The sequence below is a fragment of the Anomaloglossus baeobatrachus genome, unplaced genomic scaffold (genome assembly GCF_048569485.1).
Source record: "Anomaloglossus baeobatrachus isolate aAnoBae1 unplaced genomic scaffold, aAnoBae1.hap1 Scaffold_715, whole genome shotgun sequence".
In the NCBI taxonomy this organism is placed as follows: Eukaryota; Metazoa; Chordata; class Amphibia; order Anura; family Aromobatidae; genus Anomaloglossus; species Anomaloglossus baeobatrachus.
The window spans coordinates 89,472-108,097 of record NW_027445091.1 but is presented as its reverse complement, the minus strand read 5'-3'; the positions used below and the strand labels follow the sequence as shown (position 1 = coordinate 108,097).

Sequence of the window (18,626 nt, the reverse complement as noted above, 5' to 3'; positions counted from 1 at the left end):
GCAGGTTTTTCCCTCCCCTCTCTATATAGACACATCTGCAGGTTTTTCCCTCCGCTCTCTATACAGACACATCTACAGGTTTTCCCTCCGCTCTCTATACAGACACATCTGCAGGTTTTACCCTCCGCTCTCTATACAGACACAGCTGCAGGTTTTTCCCTCCGCTCTCTATACAGACACATCTGCAGGTTTTCCCTCCGCTCTCTATACAGACACATCTGCAGGTTTTTCTCGCTATTTGACATAAAATCAGAATAAATCTTTCCCGTTTTAGGTCGTTTAGGAACCAAAATTATTTCTATTTGTCAAATGTCAGAATAAGGAGACAGAGGGAATGTCATACACAGGCTCCCCCTGATGTCATTACACCTATCGGGGGCCCACAGCTGCAGAGTAAGTGCGGAACAGGGAGCCAGTGCCCATCTGCTCCTCAATGCTGTTTAACCTGCATCCGAGGTAATAGTAATGGCCCCCATCACTCACAGGCCTGGTCGTTGTGCCCCTGCATAAATTACACCATATACATGACACACACATAGATACTATATGAAAGATAGATAGATGGATAGATTAGATAGATGGCTGCAGGGTGAGACTGGGGTGTCTGGGGTCCAAAGGAGGAGGTAACTCTAGGGGCCACACCAACTATATGCAAATACCTGCAGGAGCCCCCACACAGCCCCCTACGCACACAAAAAAAAATACACTCACCTAATCCCGATTCCCAATACCGAAGGCTCAGTCTCCTCTTCTATGGCGGCCTGCAGAGGCAGTGCTATGGGATGACTTCCCCGCTCTGCACTCGTGACACGATGACATCTCCTAAGCCATAGACCTGTAGCGGTCTGCAGCTTAGGAGACGGGCAATGATAGAGCATGGAACTCTTGCTCTGTTACAGAATTGGACTCTATTGGGGGCAATGTGGCGCCAAAACAGTTCAATGCGGTAGTGGCAGAAGATTCAGGGCTGCAGGCAAGAAGATCGGAGTCGGAGACGCGAGTCTTGGATACCAGCAACACCCCTGCCGCCGGGTCCCCTCTGTGTCCAGTTTGGGGGCGCACGGGGCAATGGCTGTGTCTGTGCGCCAGATTGATGCCTAATAGATGATAGACAGACAGATAATAGGAGGGATGTATAAACAGACAGATACAGACAGACAGACAGAATGTATACACAGAAACATAGCTACAAATTGCACACTATACAGGACAAACATATCTTATACATAACACAGACAGACGGCACATAATACATGATTCACATTATACTTACCGCCTTCCTGGACTCCTAGAGTACAGAGGGTCTTTAGAAGCAGCTTCTCCAGCTGCAGCAGTGCAGGCGGCCCTACCCCCTCTCTGGTAAAGACGGGAGAAGACAGGACGCAGAGCACACAGGATGGGAAAGCACCCTCTGCTGGAGCCTGCGCACTGCAGGAGCAGCAAATGAAAGTGAATTGATGCTCCCCCCAGCACACCCTGTGCTGTCTGCCGGCTGGACCCCTGTGTGACCGCACTAATCGCACATACCTAAAGCCAGCCATGAATGCAACCCCCATATTCCTCTATATATAATGCACACCCATTAGCTCTCCATTTAGTACAATGAGCTTCATAATGCCTTCCATATATTACTATATACTATAATGCACCCCATAGTCTTCCATATATAATACATACCCATCTTCCTTCATATATTGTAATACACCCCGTAATCCTCAATATAGTATAATTCAGCCCTCATAGTCCTCTATATATTACAATGCACTCTTCATATATTATAATAAATCCCTATAGTCCGCCATATAATATAATGTAACCACCATAGTCCTCTATATCGTGTAATGCACCCGCCATAATCCTCCATATATTATAATGCACCCCCATAGTCCTCCACATAGTATCATGGCCATTGGCCACCAATATACTCAGTCACTTATATATATATATATATATATATAAAAAAAGCGAAGACAAACCTCTCCTCTTTCCCGCACTGCTCCGGTCTCTGCAGTGGTGCGTGTTCTGCAGCTCTGCACATCTCGGCACAGCGGGCACACAGTAGTGATGTCATCGCGCCCCCCTGTGCTGAGACGCCAGATCTGAGACACTGAAGCAGAACGATGGAGGAGGAAGCAGAGAGCTCCATCTTTCATCATTGCTTTCAACTGTGGTGACATCTGCAATGCTGAGCATGGGAACGAATGGTGCCAGCGCTGACATCACCCCCCCCCCCGGATCTCTGCTTTATGTTTTATTTTACACCACACTGGGCGGCTGCAAAAACATCAAAAAGCTGTTTCACATGTATAATTTTTTATGTTTTCTTTGGATTTTTTGAATGAAACATTTTTTTGATTTTATATAAAACCTTTCTGATCTTATTCACTGTCTTTTCTCCAAGTTTGGGATGTTGAGTAGAGATGAGGGAACCTGTGAAAGTTCGGTTCGGCGGCAGCATTCGTACCTCCACTAGTTGGAGATTGACCCGAACCCCAATGGAAGTCACTGATTGGCCGTTCGAGTCTCCGCCCACATAATGCCAGCCATAAGCAGAATATTTCCGGGAGAGGTTGGGCGGGGTTTTTCCATTTTTTTTTTTTTGGGGGGGGGGCTGCACATTACATGTGATCACGCTGTTGATATCCCCAGTGTGAGCAATTTAATCACTGCAATGGGCTCACACCGGACTGAGCACCGAGCATACCTGAGCACAGCGATGCTGGCGCCATTGGTCAGCTTACATAAAGCATCCGAACTCTGTTTTCTTTTAAAGTTGCCATTTGGCTCGAAAACATCGGTTTCGCTCATCTCTAGTCCTGAGATCCTCTGCTCGCTGATATAATACACTGGGCTCTGTATTGTGATTATTTGTCCATCAGTGTAGACCTCGTATGTGCACACACCGCTTCATAGACTCCGGCGAGTGCGACCATGCTCCGGTGCTCGGAACAACCATTTTGACGTTCGGACGGGATCGACTTGTTTACTGAGTATAGTGGAAGTCAATAGACAGATATATAATAGATAGATATATAGATAGACAGATAATAGTGATAAATAGATAATAGACAGATATGTGATAGATAATACAGACAGATAATAGATAGATCACTGCACTGACCCTTTCTCCTGTGTTCTGCGCTGATCTTCGGCCTCGTCCTCCTCACGGATTTATACCAGCTGTCTGATAGATAAATTAGATGGAGAGTTAATAGTGATAGATTTGGATAGAAAATACACAGATAATTAGATAATAGTTAATAGAGATAGACAGATCAATGATAGATGGATATGTGATAGATAATACAGATAGATGATAGATAGAGAGATATATAAAAGATAATATATATATTTATTCATTGATATGGCACTATTAATTCCATAGCGCTTTACATACATTGGCAACACTGTCCCCATTGGGGCTCACAATCTAGAGTCCCTATCAGTATGTCTTTGGAGTGTGGGAAGAAACCAGAGAACCCGGAGGAAACCCACACAAACACGGGGACAACATACAAACTCCTTGCAGATGTTTTCCTTGTTGTTATCTGAACCAAGGACCCCAGCATTGCAAGACTACAGTGCTAACCACTGAGCCACCATGCCGCCCCATAGATATTGATAGAGAATAGAGATAGATACATAGATAGATAGATAATATATAGTGATGAGCGGACTCTCAGATACCCGGGAGGCAGGTCCATATGGGTTTAATATAAACCTGATTCAGGCCCGGAATTGATCCTGGATATCTGGCCGGATGGCGGTCCCCATACAAGTCTATGGGGAGCAGAGTCCTGTGCTTAAAAATGGTGGTAGAAGGGATAGTGGGATTGGAGCAGACACATTATACTGTGAGTTTCCGTGCGGCAATAACCTCATTTACCTCATACACATTCACTGCTTCTCCGCCCACTGCCAATCCCCACGTCTCTGATTGGTTGCAGTCAGACACGCCCCCAGCCTGTGTAACAGTGTGTCTGACTGCAATATATATATAAAAATAAATAAAAAAAAATTGGTGTAGCACCCCCCCGTATTATGAAACCCAGTACAGCTAAAGCATAGAGCTACAGGCTGCAGCCCCCAGTTGTACCCTTACATTGGCTGTGAAAAAAAAAAAGAAGTACCGCATGCAGCTTTTTTTAAAATTATATAAATTTTAAAAAAATCTGCCCCCCCCCTAATTTTGATACCCGACAATGATAAAACTCGCAGCTGGAAGCTGGTATTTTCAGCCTGGGGAGACTCATGGTTATTGGGCCCCCTCGGCCTAAATATAGCCTGTAGCCGCCTGGAATTGCTGGATCCATTAGATGCGCCAGTCCTGGCACTTTGCCCTGGTGTGGTGACAATGTAATCAGGGGTTAATGGCAGCCCAGAGCTGCCACTAAGGCCTGGATTAGTAATGGGGAGGTGTTTATGAGACCCTCATTAATATTATGTAGGTGAAAAGAAATAAACACAAACACCAAAAAAATCCTTTATCTGAAATAAAATACAATAAAGCACCCCTTTATTAACCCCCAAAACACCCAGGACTGACGTAATGCACACAAGGTCCCACGACGATTGCAGCTCTGCTACATCTGAAATCACAGCGTGTGGCCATAGAACATGGCTTCAGGCTGGAGTCACACTTGTGTATGACTCGCACGAGTGCAATGTGAGAAAATCTCGCATTGGCCTCAAAACAAAGTTAATCAATAAGGCAGCTCCGATCTGCGTTTTTTTTTCTCAGCTCCAATCGGACTAAGGAAAAAAAATAAATGAATTAAAAAAAAAAATAAAAAAATCACAGAATGCTGCAATTGCACAGGTATCTCGCGCGAGACTCGCCAATGCAAATCTGTGGGTGCGAGAAAAAAACAATGTCACACGGACCATCTGTGAGGCAAACCCTGGGATATGAAGATGAATTATGACTTCCAGTCATAATCGCTCTCATCACTCCCTGGCAGTGCCCCCTCCCTTCTTGTTCTCAATGTCCACCATCTGGGAAGGTGTCACATCCCACTTACACCTCCAACAGCCATCTCCTGTGATATGGAGATCAGATGATGTGGGAACAATGGACACAGGATGACTCCCTGCCGTGACCCTGTGGTAGGGGCTGCTATCTAATTAGCAAGGCTATGGAAGTATCCAGACAGAACGACTCCAGTAAAAAATGGTTCATATCTCGCAAGCCATATTTCCGATAAATATGGCAACCATAAAAATGGTGTCTCCGCATGCGGACGATGCTGGCACACCTTTTTTATGGGAGTAGGACATTGGGAAATACCCCAAACGTGATATCAGCCAATGTGGAACTAGTAGACAAGTCATGAGTCCTCTCATTCTGTAGCTAAATTCATAGCTGTCACAATGAGAGCGTCGGCGTCCGCCTACGACGCTCCCAGGCCAAGTTATGGCCATATTCCATGTTGTGGATTTTGTCCATAACTCCAGCCAGGGGTGGAGCAGTGCTCCCTCTGAGGTCACTAAGGTAGGAGGGGACCTGGATTTGCCCAGGTTGATAACCCTACTTCGGCCATTTTCCAGTGTTCTTTCGCTGGGGGTCACGTGTAGGAAACATCTGTGGGAAGGATCCTAGAAACCTGGCCTACAGCGCCCCCCTGTGGCCAGACGCACAAGGTAACTGCTGGAACTGTGTATGCCTGTTTGTAACCCATGCTTTGCTTGTAACTGTACTCTGACATAACTGTATATTCTGTAGATTCCCTATTGTATATATTGTAGTTCTAGTGTGCTTTAGGCTGATTAAATTATATAATTAATCTTGGGCTGTTCTGTTATCTCGATCTTGAATCCCACGTCTGTGTGTTCGGCTAATAGTTACCGTGAAGCGGTTGGTGGCAGCGAGTTTGTGCCAAGGATTATTGTGGGGAGGCCAGTGAGATTCGGGGAGGTTTTATATATTCCGCCCGCGGAGGTCGGGGGAATATATACCCTACTCTCACCGGGGACCCTTCAATAATCGGCATAAGTAGTATAGCGGCCTCCTTGCTTATCGTCGGGCAATTCCATAATTGGCCTGACTATAAGAGGGGCGCTAGAGAGCGCATCACGTGCTCTGTCTGTCGGTCGGGAGGTATAAAGGAGGGGTGACCCCCCACTTGTTACACCCCGATTGTGACGTACTGGTAGCCAGCGCGGGGGATTTCTGAGTGACCCCCCCGGTGGTTCGTGACATATTGGTGGCAAGCGGTGGGATCGAGATAATAGTGTGTGTGAGTGTGAGACCCATACTCCCAGACACTAAAGACTGCCTGCAGCAGCTGTGGCTGCTGGGGTCTTCAGACCAGACCAACACTAGAGTGTCAGAGTGCAGATACTGTAAGGTGTGTGGAGGCATCAGGTGTCAGTTCTGTGTCAGTGACCAAAGTCTGCAACAATGGCTGAGAGCACCAGGAGCAAAGCCAAAGGAATGGCCGATGCTCAGGCCAGAGACGATGAGGAGGTTGTCCACGAGCCCTCCAGGAGCTCGACGCCAGAAAACCGTTCTGCAGAGGACAGCGCCCAACCTGGCAATTATGGACAAGATGAGGAGCAGCTCACCCAAGGGTCCTCAACGAGCCAGATGCCAGCCCTCCGCTCTGCAATGGACAGTGAAGCACCAGGCTCCGCAGCGGGCCGCAGATCACCACGTGCCATTCCACCGAGCCTGGGAGGCTCGGATAGCCTTCTTCAAATGGCTATGGCCCTTCTCCAGGCTGGAGACCGGGATACCTACGAGATACTCATGGCCGAGCGTGAGCGACAGGCAGCGCGTGACGCTGAGGCTGCGGAGCGGCAAGCAGTGCGTGAGGCTGCGGAGCGGCAAGCAGCACGTGAAGAGCGCCAGGCAGAGCGTGACTACCAGCTGCAGCTAGCTCAGCTCCGGCCCTCATCAGCCACACGTGACCTTCAAGACACCAAACTTCCAAAGGTCCGTGTTGAGGACTTCCCAGTGCTGGAGAAGGATGGAGACTTGGACTCTTTCTTGACTGCTTTTGAACGGACTTGCCTGCAGCACCATCTGGACAAGGACCAGTGGGCCAAATACCTGACCCCCCGTTTAAGGGGTAAGGCCCTGGATATCCTTGGGGACTTGCCTGCTGAGGCAGATCAGGGCTACGACACCATCAAGCGGGCCCTGATCCAACAGTACAACCTCACTCCAGAGTCCTACCGCAAGGAGTTCCGGAGCCTACAGAAGGGACCAAAGGACTCCTGGGCTGACCACCGGCGGGCACTTGCCCGAGCTGCCGACCACTGGACCCAAGGCCTGCAGCTTTCCACCGGACCGGAGATCCTGGACTTGTTCATCACGGAGCAACTCTTGTGGAACTGCCCTGAGGATCTCCGCCAGTTCACCCGAGACCAGAAGCCAAAGGGGTCCACGGCTACAGCTGCCCTGGCCGATGACTACACCAACAATCGGGCTCCTGAGGCCAGGAGAGCAGCCACCAGCAGCACCTGGAGAGGGGGTAAGATGAACTCTGCGACTGCCCCACCTGCCCCTAGACTGCAGGGGGTGTCCCCCTCAACTCCCCTCTCCAGGCCCGTGGCAGAACCAAGACGGTGCCACCAGTGCAACCTACCTGGACACTTCAAGGCCATGTGCCCTCAGCGTCCCAAGGCCCCGGCTCCGTCCCCGTCCCAAGGGCCGCCCAAGGTGTATTGTGTGGGTGGGGGTGGTGGTAGGTCCCTGGACAGCTTCCAACCTGTCACCGTCGGCCGGTCTGTGACCATGGGACTGCGAGACAGCGCCTCGGAGGTGACTCTGGTGCGGCCTGAGATGGTGTCCCCCCAAGACTTGATCCCTGGAAAAACCCTCGCTGTCTCCGGGATTGGAGGCATTGACCCGGCGCTGCCTGTTGCTGACATTTATGTGGACTGGGGCGCAGGGCGAGGGGTGAGGGAGGTGGGGGTAACTGATCGGATCCCCGCAAACGTGCTACTTGGGACAGATTTGGGGCAGATAACCTCCCAGTTTGGGCCCCAACCAAGGGCTGAACCTTCAGCCAGTACTGACATGCCTCCGGACAATGTTAATGTGTTATCTATGAATGATGTAAGGGAGGAGGGAGTGAACTCTGATATTTCTGCTTGCATAGACACCATAGACACACACACAGCTGCAGCTGTGACAGGGGAGGGGGTCAGAGAAAGGTGTGACAATGCCTCTACAAGTAATCAGCCTGTGAGCTGGGATCTGTTGCCCTCTGCAGGGATAAGCAGAGAGCAGGGTGCTGCAGGGGGAGGACCAGTGTGTGGGGTGGGGGCTACCACAGCAAATGTGGGGTCCCCAGAGATTTCACAGCGGGGTTCTGTTGCTGCAGGAGGGGAACAGGCAGGTGAGATTGGGGCCGGTCCAGGAGCGGAAGTGCTCCCAGGTAAGATCTCGGTGCATGGTTCCCCCACAACCGGGGTGTCAGGAAGCCAGGTAGGTCTGCCTGAACCGGCGACTTGGTCAGGAACGGAGGAGGAGCAGGCACGACCCACGGTCGCAGCGGCTGTGGCCGCTGTCACCCGCAGTGGGAGTGCTGGAAGCCAAGGGGACTCCCAGAGGTCCGATAGCTCTTCCCCTTCTGACCCAGTGGCAGCCGAGTCAGGTGGAGGCCAGGACACAGGTCCCGGGGTACTGACCGAAGATGTGACAGTCTCGTCGATTCTGGCCACCTCTAGTCAGGGGTTTCAGGCAGCGTTAGAAGCTGACGACAGCCTGAAAGCTCTTAAGGAGCAGGCGGCACAGCCTCCCTCGGACTCGGACCCGGAGCGAGTGGTCTGGGACCAAGGACGGCTGTACCGGGCCACGGTCCAGCAGGGTTCACCGGAGGCGTGGCCCAGGGACCGACAGTTGGTGGTACCCTATCCGTTCCGGACGGAGTTGTTGCGGATCGCACATGAGATTCCGATGGCCGGACACCTAGGGATCGCTAAGACCAAGGCCAGGTTAAACCAGCATTTCTACTGGCCAAAAATGGGGGCCGATGTGGCTGCCTACTGCCGTTCGTGTGAAACCTGTCAGAGAGTGGGGAAGGCGGGGCCACACCCCAAAGCCCCACTGGTATCTCTGCCAATCATAGATGAGCCTTTCAGGAGGGTGGCTGTGGATCTGGTCGGCCCGCTGGCCATCCCCAGCAGCTCCGGGAAACGCTTCATACTGACGGTAGTGGACTATGCCACCCGGTACCCGGAAGCAGTGGCCTTGTCGTCCATTCGGGCTGACAAGGTGGCCACCGCATTGCTGGAGATTTTCTCCCGAGTGGGTTTTCCCCAGGAAATGCTCACTGACCGGGGGACCCAATTCATGTCCCAGCTGATGGAGGCCCTCTGTAAGCAAGTCCAGGTGCGACATCTGGTGGCCAGCCCGTACCATCCACAGACTAATGGCCTGTGCGAGCGGTTCAATGGCACCTTAAAGCAGATGCTTAAGATGTTGGTCGACTCCCATGGGCGTGACTGGGAGCGGTATCTCCCACACCTGTTATTTGCTTACCGGGAGGTTCCACAGGCCTCAACAGGATTCTCACCGTTTGAGCTCCTGTACGGGCGACGTGTGCGGGGCCCCCTGGCTCTGGTGAAAGAGGCTTGGGAAGGGGATTTGGCCACCCCTGGAGTGTCGGTTATCGAGTATGTCATGCGCTTCCGGGACAAAATGCAGGCCTTGACGCAACTGGTACACGACAATATGGCTCAAGCCCAGGCCGATCAGAAGCGTTGGTACGACCAGAACGCTTGTGAGAGGACCTACCAAGTGGGTCAAAAGGTGTGGGTACTGGTCCCCGTACCACAGGACAAGCTTCAGGCAGCCTGGGAAGGCCCATACCTCGTGTACCAGCAGCTCAACCCTGTGACGTACCTGGTCACCCTGGACCCTGCCCGTGGAAGGCGGAAGCCCTTCCATGTGAACATGATGAAGGCACATCATGAGCGGGAGGCATGTGCGCTCCCCGTGTGCAACCTGCCCGAGGAGGGAGAAGCGGAAACCCTCTTGGATATGCTAGCCCAGGTTAGGGCAGGCGGATCCATTGAGGATGTGGAGGTTGGCCACCAGCTCTTGGAGGACCAACGGTCCCAGCTGTGGGCCACCCTACACCCCTTCCGGGGGTTGTTTACCAACCAGCCCGGAAGGACTAACTTGGCTGTCCATCACGTGGACACTGGGGATCATCCCCCGATCCGGCGTTCAGCATATCGGGTCTCCCTGGAGGTGCAGCAACACATGCGCCAGGAGATTGACGAGATGCTGAAGCTGGGGGTGATCCAGGCATCCAACAGCGCTTGGGCCTCGCCTGTAGTCCTCGTCCCTAAGAAGGACAGAACCACTCGGTTCTGCGTGGACTACAGGGGGCTCAATGCTGTCACGGTCGCCGATGCGTACCCAATGCCACGCATCGATGACCTGCTCGATCAGTTGGCCGGGGCTCAGTACCTGACCATCATGGACCTGAGCCGGGGATATTGGCAGATCCCCCTGACTCGCAAGGCCAGGGAACGCTCTGCCTTTATTACCCCATTTGGACTGTACGAGTCCACGGTGATGCCATTCGGGATGAGGAATGCCCCTGCCACCTTCCAGCGGATGGTCAACACCCTGCTCAAGGGACTTGAAGGGTACGCGGCCGCGTACCTGGATGACATTGCCGTCTTCAGTCCCACCTGGGAGGACCACCTAGAGCATCTAGCACAGGTGCTCAGGCGGATCCACCGGGCAGGTTTGACCATCAAGCCGGGAAAGTGTCAGCTGGCCATGAGCGAGGTCCAGTACCTCGGTCACCGGGTAGGCGGGAGAACACTGAAGCCCGAGCCTGAGAAAGTGGAAGCCATCGCATCCTGGCCCACCCCCAGGACCAAGAAGCAGGTGATGTCCTTCTTGGGGACCGCTGGGTACTATAGGAGGTTTGTTCCATGCTATAGTAGCCTGGCAAAGCCCTTGACGGACCTCACCAAGAAGAAGCTGCCCTCTGCAGTCGATTGGACAATGGACTGCGAGACAGCCTTCCGGGCCCTAAAGGACGCCCTGTCCAGCCCGCCCGTGCTACAGGCAGCCGACTTCACGCGGCCGTTTGTAGTACAGACCGACGCCAGTGACTTCGGCCTCGGTGCGGTGCTCAGCCAGGTGGACTCTGCGAGCCAAGAGCACCCAGTCTTGTACCTGAGCAGGAAGCTGTTACCACGGGAAGTGGCCTATTCCACGATGGAAAAGGAGTGCCTGGCCATAGTGTGGGCCCTGCAGCGTCTGCAACCCTATCTATACGGGCGCCACTTCATCGTGGAGACGGACCACAATCCCCTCAGCTGGTTACACACTGTCTCTGGGACGAATGGGTGATTGTTGCGATGGAGCCTTGCGCTCCAGCAATACAACTTCACCATTCGCCACAAAAGGGGCCGGGACCACGGTAACGCAGACGGGCTGTCCCGACAAGGAGAGGTCGCGGACGGGCGCACGGGGGAACACCGGAGTGTGCTGCCCCCTAGCGCCCTCAAAAGGGGGGAGGTGTGAGGCAAACCCTGGGATATGAAGATGAATTATGACTTCCAGTCATAATCGCTCTCATCACTCCCTGGCAGTGCCCCCTCCCTTCTTGTTCTCAATGTCCACCATCTGGGAAGGTGTCACATCCCACTTACACCTCCAACAGCCATCTCCTGTGATATGGAGATCAGATGATGTGGGAACAATGGACACAGGATGACTCCCTGCCGTGACCCTGTGGTAGGGGCTGCTATCTAATTAGCAAGGCTATGGAAGTATCCAGACAGAACGACTCCAGTAAAAAATGGTTCATATCTCGCAAGCCATATTTCCGATAAATATGGCAACCATAAAAATGGTGTCTCCGCATGCGGACGATGCTGGCACACCTTTTTTATGGGAGTAGGACATTGGGAAATACCCCAAACGTGATATCAGCCAATGTGGAACTAGTAGACAAGTCATGAGTCCTCTCATTCTGTAGCTAAATTCATAGCTGTCACAATGAGAGCGTCGGCGTCCGCCTACGACGCTCCCAGGCCAAGTTATGGCCATATTCCATGTTGTGGATTTTGTCCATAACTCCAGCCAGGGGTGGAGCAGTGCTCCCTCTGAGGTCACTAAGGTAGGAGGGGACCTGGATTTGCCCAGGTTGATAACCCTACTTCGGCCATTTTCCAGTGTTCTTTCGCTGGGGGTCACGTGTAGGAAACATCTGTGGGAAGGATCCTAGAAACCTGGTCTACAGCGCCCCCCTGTGGCCAGACGCACAAGGTAACTGCTGGAACTGTGTATGCCTGTTTGTAACCCATGCTTTGCTTGTAACTGTACTCTGACATAACTGTATATTCTGTAGATTCCCTATTGTATATATTGTAGTTCTAGTGTGCTTTAGGCTGATTAAATTATATAATTAATCTTGGGCTGTTCTGTTATCTCGATCTTGAATCCCACGTCTGTGTGTTCGGCTAATAGTTACCGTGAAGCGGTTGGTGGCAGCGAGTTTGTGCCAAGGATTATTGTGGGGAGGCCAGTGAGATTCGGGGAGGTTTTATATATTCCGCCCGCGGAGGTCGGGGGAATATATACCCTACTCTCACCGGGGACCCTTCAATAATCGGCATAAGTAGTATAGCGGCCTCCTTGCTTATCGTCGGGCAATTCCATAATTGGCCTGACTATAAGAGGGGCGCTAGAGAGCGCATCACGTGCTCTGTCTGTCGGTCGGGAGGTATAAAGGAGGGGTGACCCCCCACTTGTTACACCCCGATTGTGACGTACTGGTAGCCAGCGCGGGGGATTTCTGAGTGACCCCCCCGGTGGTTCGTGACACCATCCTAGTGACATCCGTTTTTATGGATACAATTCTATCATGTAGCAGAAAATACTGCCCTGTGCGCACTAGAAAATGGAATTCTCTTAAGAAAATTCCGCACCTTCTGAAAGATTACCGCACCTGCGGTACAAAAACGCAGCAAACCGCACCCGAAAACGGCATGCAGTTTTACCGCGGTTTGGCTGCGGTATTGCCGTGAATTTTCCGCAGATTGTTCCCTGCAGCTTTTTACCATTATCTATGGCAAATACTGCAGGTACCTGTGGAAAAGGAGTGACATGCACATTATTTTGGCTGCAGAAATTCTGGAACAGAACCTGAAGGGGAAAAAAAATCGCAGTGTGTGCACATCTTTTTTTTTTTCCATAAGTTTTACTGGGAAATGACTGCAGAAAGGTTATGAATATTTTCTGCAGCAATTCATGCAGCAAAACCGCAGCAAAAACCGCAGCGTGCGCACAAGGCCTTAATGCTCCTGTAAAAGGTCCTGTAAATGACTAAAAGCTGCTGAGAAAAAAAACAGATTGCACACGGACAGCACAAGGATGACAAGTGACAAACAATCGTCCTAATCTCCGGCATGAGAATCGGACGCAATCATACGCAAGTGTGACTCCAGCCTCAGGCAGAGAATGACTGAGCTGTGATGACATCACTCCGGTTACTTCAGAGACCTCTACAAAGACATCCCAAAAGAAGGACTAAGCCAAGAACAGGAAAACAGAACATCAAAACTAAAGGTGATGGAGGAGAAAGTCAAACATTTCCTAAAACCCTCTGGATACACCAATTACATTAGAGGAAGTTGCAGAAAGAATCTGTTCCATAAGGCTACTTTCACACCTCCGGTTTTAGCAGAGGCGGCCAATCCGGCTCTAAAACCTATGCAACGGATGCGGCGACAAAACCGCATCTTTTGCATAAGTTTTTGACATGCGGCCGTCCGTTTTTTGCCGCTTGCGACAGGCTACTGAGCATGCGCAGTGGAAAAAGACGCATGCGGCGGCCATAGGCATGCATTGCAAATCGGGCTGCATCGGCCGGATGCGGCGCGATGCGTTTTTTTTTGCCGTACAAAAAAAGTGCCAGGTAACGTTCCATCTGCCCACTGCATCGGCTAAATCTGCCGCATGCGGCAAAAAACGGACGGAACGCAAGCCCATGCGGCACAATACGGCACTAATGTAAGTCTATGCAAAAAAAAAAACGCAACCGGCGGCAAAACAAAACGGTGGTCCGGATGGAAGCCCCCCAGAGATGCTGAAATAAAACCCACCGGAAATACAAGCTGGAATGATTAAACTGTTCAATATTGTGCTGAGTGCCGGCTTCTTCCCTCGTACCTGGAAGCAAAGGCCCATCACACCCATCTACAAGAGCGGGGACAGGTATGACCCTGCCAACTACAGAGGAAGACGTGTCAGCAGGAACCTGGGAAAACTGTTCACAGCCTCCTGAACAAGAGGATCCTCAGTTTCCTCACCGAGCACAATGTCCTCAGCAAGAGCCAACCAGGGTTCCTGCCAAACCACCGCACCACGGATCACATCTACACCCTGCACAGCCTCATTCAGAGCCACATCCACAAAACAAAGTAAATGAAGATATACACCTGTTTTGTGGACTTTAAAAAGGCTTTTTACTCCGTGTGGCTCCGGGTTTGTTCTTGAAATTTCTGGAGAGCGGAATAGTAGGAAAGTCCTACGATGTCATCAAAAGCTCCTAAACCGAGAACCTCTGCAGTGTGAGTGTGAACAGTAGATGAATGGCTTATTTCCAGCAGAGCTGAGGAGTCAGACAGGGCTGCAGCTTAAGTCTAAGGCCCACTTTAGACGCTGCGATATCGTTACCGATATCCCTAGCGTGCGCACCCACCCCCATCGGTTGTGCGACACGGGAAAATCGCTGCCCGTGGCGCACAACATCGCTAGGAACAGTCACACTACTTACCTGCCTAGCGACGTCGTTGTGACCAGCGAACCGCCTCCTTTCTAAGGGGCGATTCGTGCGGCGTCACAGCAACGTCACTAAGCGGCCGCCCAATCAAAGCGGAGGGGCGGAGATGAGCGGGACGAACATCCCGCCCACCTCCTTCCTTCCTCATTGCTGGCGGGACGCAGGTAAGGAGAGGGTCCTCGTTCCTGCTGTGTCACAAGTAGCGACACGTGCTGCCGCAGGAACGACGAACAACATCGTTACTGCAGCAGCAACGATAATTGGGAATAGGGGGTGATGTCACCGATGAGCGATTTTGAACGTTTTTGCGATGATTCAAAATCGCTCATAGATGTCACACAACGACATCGCTAAAGCGGCCGGATGTGCGTCACAAATTCCGTGACCCCAACGAGATCGCTTTAGCGATATCATAGAGTGTAAAGCCACCTTAACGGTCTTTAATATCTCCATCAATGAGTGTACACTGCTCTGGAACGTTCCACAGCTCCTGGTCTCACACTCCATGACACCCAGGTGAAATTATTGCTCTATGCAGATGACCTCCTGCCGCTGACACCAACTGAGAAAGGCCCCCAAGACAACCTACAAATCTTGGAGAAATTCAGCTCTACGTGTGCGCCACTGATCAACCTAAAGGAAGCCAACATCATAGAGTTCCAGAAGAGAAAAATGAAGATCGGACCAGCACCTTCATTTGTCCTAAACAACTGCGTTCTTACAGGAACGGACACATACACCTTCCTGGGCCTGGAAATTCACCAGTCAGGGAGCTTCAAATAAGCAATAGAGATTGCTATGCCATCCGAAGGAAACTATCATCTGAAGCCACCAGTGAGGGTCTGGCTAAAAAGCTTCAATTCCATCATCACCCCAATCCTCCTGTACGACAGTGAAGTCTGGGGCCCTCACACTTAGCCCGATTTCACACATCCAGCTTTTCACTGGTTTGGTGGATGCGGCGCACGCCAGTAGCGTATACAGTACAGTGGCAGCGCTACAAGCGCCGGGGTCACGTGCTGTCATGTGACCGGCGCATGTGCCCCTTAAGTTACAGCGCTGTCATTGTACTGTATACACTGTACACATCTGCCAAACCGGTGAAAAGAAGGATGTGTGAAACCCGGCTTACCCAGATTGATCAAGGTGGGATTCCAGCCCAACATAAATATTCCACCTGGAATTTTGTAAGTGCCTTCTCCACGTCCATCAAAGCACCTCCAACAGCGCCTGTCAGGCCGAGCTGGGCAGATGCCCTCTATACCTAGCAGCTCTGAAGAGGGCACTGTCATTTCGGTCTCACCTACAGAATAACAATCCACGCTCCCATCACCATAAAGCCCTGATACATATAGGTGGTCCAGATGAACCAGGACCCCTGGCACAGCTCTCCCAAACCCAACAGGACAAAATGACCAATCACAGCAGCCTGACAAAAGCCAGAATCAGGAAGATGGTAGACGAGGGCCAGGAGAGGTGTCAGTGACTGGAGGACCGATATCTACACCTCACAGAAACTGACCACGTACCAGAGACTACAGACTGACCCCATATCTGGAGAAACCCCCAGACCCCAGAGACCGCAGGACTATGAGCCAATATAGACTCAGTGCCCACAGTCTAGCCATCAATTCCCACACAAGCAGAGCTACAAGCCCAGGGAGGACAGACTGTGCCAACACTGACCTGGAGGCCAAGGAAGGATGAAACCCACCTCCTGCTACACTGCACCAAACACTCAGCAGCGAGGGACACTCAGCAGTGAGGGACACTCAGCAGTGAGGGACACTCAGCAGTGAGGGACACTCAGCAGTGAGGGACACTCAGCAGTGAGGGACACTCAGCAGTGAGGGACACTCAGCAGTGAGGGACACTCAGCAGTGAGGGACACTCAGCAGTGAGGGACACTCACTTCAGGAGACTATGATATCTTCCCGGGATTTCAGCTCCATAAAGGAGGAAGAGAAAATATATATATATATATCCTGCTGAAGGAAATATGATAAAGGGAACTTGTCACCACGTTTTTGGCGTATAAGCTGCGGCCACCACCGGGCTCCTATATACAGGATTCTACCATGCTGTATATAAGAGCCCAGGCCGCTGTGAGAACATAAAAAACACTTTATAATACTTACCTAACGGTCGTGCGGTCGGCCATATAGGTGTTTCCATTCTCCGGTGCCGCCTCCTTTGGCCATCTTCGTCCTTCTTCTCTAGCCGCGGTGCATGACGCGTCCGACATCATCCACACTCGCCGGCATTCAGGTCCTGAGCAGGACAGATCAAAGTATTGTAGTGCGCCTGCGCAGGATCGGCGAGTGTGTATTACGTAGACGCGTCATGTACACAGGCTTCAGAAAGAGGACGAAGATGGCCGAAAGAGGCGGCGCCGACACCGGAGAATGGAGACGCCCATATGGCCGACCGCACGACCGTTATGTAAGTATTATAAAGTGTTTATGTTCTCACAGCGGCCTGGGCTCTTATATACAGCATGGTAGAATCCTGTATATAAGAGCCCGGTGGTGGCCACAGCTTATACGCCAAAAAAGTGGTGACAGGTTCCCTATAAGCCATGGACTTCTATAGCCCCCACCCCGGATGTGCCCCATCCATCCTTCCTACACTCCCCACCCCAGATGTGGCCCCATCATGCAGTATTGCCCAGTGTAAGCCTCCCCCAATATGCAGTATCGCCCAGTGTAATCCCCCCCAATATGCAGTATCGTCCAGTGTAAGCCCCCTCAATATGCAGTATCGCCCAGTGTAAGCCCCTCAATATGCAGTATCACCCAGTGTAAGCCCCCCAGCGTGCAACACAACCCAGTGGTCAGCACACCCTGCAAGCTCTCCTAAAGTGCAGTGTCCACCCCTGCCCAGTGTGAGCCCCCCCAAAACGTGCAGTCGCCCCCTGCGAGCCCCCCCCCCCCCCCAAACGTGCAGTCGCCCCCTGCGAGCCCCCCCCCCAAACGTGCAGCGTCGCCCCCTGTGATCCCCCCACACGTGCAGCGTCGTCTCCTGGCCAGTGTGAGCCCCCCAAACGTACAGCACCAACCCCTTGCGAGTCCCCCAAACATGTAGCGTTGCCCCCTGCCCAGTCCAAACCCCCCAAACGTGCAGCGTCACCCTCTGGCCAGTGCGAGCCCCACTAAACTGCAGCATCGTCTCCTGTGAGCACCCAAACGTGCAGCGTCGCCCCCTGCGAGCCCCCCCAAATGTGCAGCGTCGCCCCCTGCGAGCCCCCCCAAATGTGCAGTATAGCCCCCTGCCCAGTGTTATCCCCACATTCCTTATGAAAGCCTCCACAGCATCGCCCCCTGGCCTGTGTAGCCCCCCATATCCCCCTTCCTTATGGAAGCCTCCACAGCCCTGTGCTGCAGCTTCAGCCCCTTCCCTGTGATATATACACGAGCTGCAGCCCCCAGTAGTGACAGGAGACACTTTTATTTCTTCCCCCAAAATCCAGTGTGACCTCAGCTCTATAACTAATGAGGAAAAGCTGAATCTTCCCCACCTCAGGGTCAGGATCCGTCCTCTCTGCACAATACAGGCCGCAAAGGAGAAGCCCCCTAACAGTAGATGAATACGCCCCGGAAGTGACGTCATAACCTGCAAGCAGCCTGTATTCTCATCTACCCTGATCTGTAGGCAGGCACGCAGGGGGAGACGCTGCACGTTTGTGGCGGCTTGCACTGGGCAGGTGGCTATACTGTACGTTTGGGGGGGGCTCGCATGGGGAGGCTGCACATTTTAGTGGGGCTCGCACTAGGTAGGGGGGTGACGCCGCACTTTCGGGGGCTTGCAGTGAGCTGTGTTGCACTTGGGGGGGGGGGGGGGGGGCTTGCAAGGGGCAACGTT

The 18,626-nt window shown here is 52.2% G+C and overlaps 1 long non-coding RNA gene across 1 annotated transcript; it reads right to left on the bottom strand.

Moving 5' to 3' along the window:
* Positions 1–802: 802 nt before the first annotated feature.
* Positions 803–18,358, bottom strand: LOC142287198 (uncharacterized). The gene is made up of 3 exons (XR_012748198.1): positions 18,283–18,358; positions 3,122–3,184; positions 803–1,097 (listed from the first exon to the last, which is right to left on the bottom strand). It is a non-coding gene; the product is annotated as an uncharacterized LOC142287198 (long non-coding RNA).
* Positions 18,359–18,626: the final 268 nt, after the last annotated feature.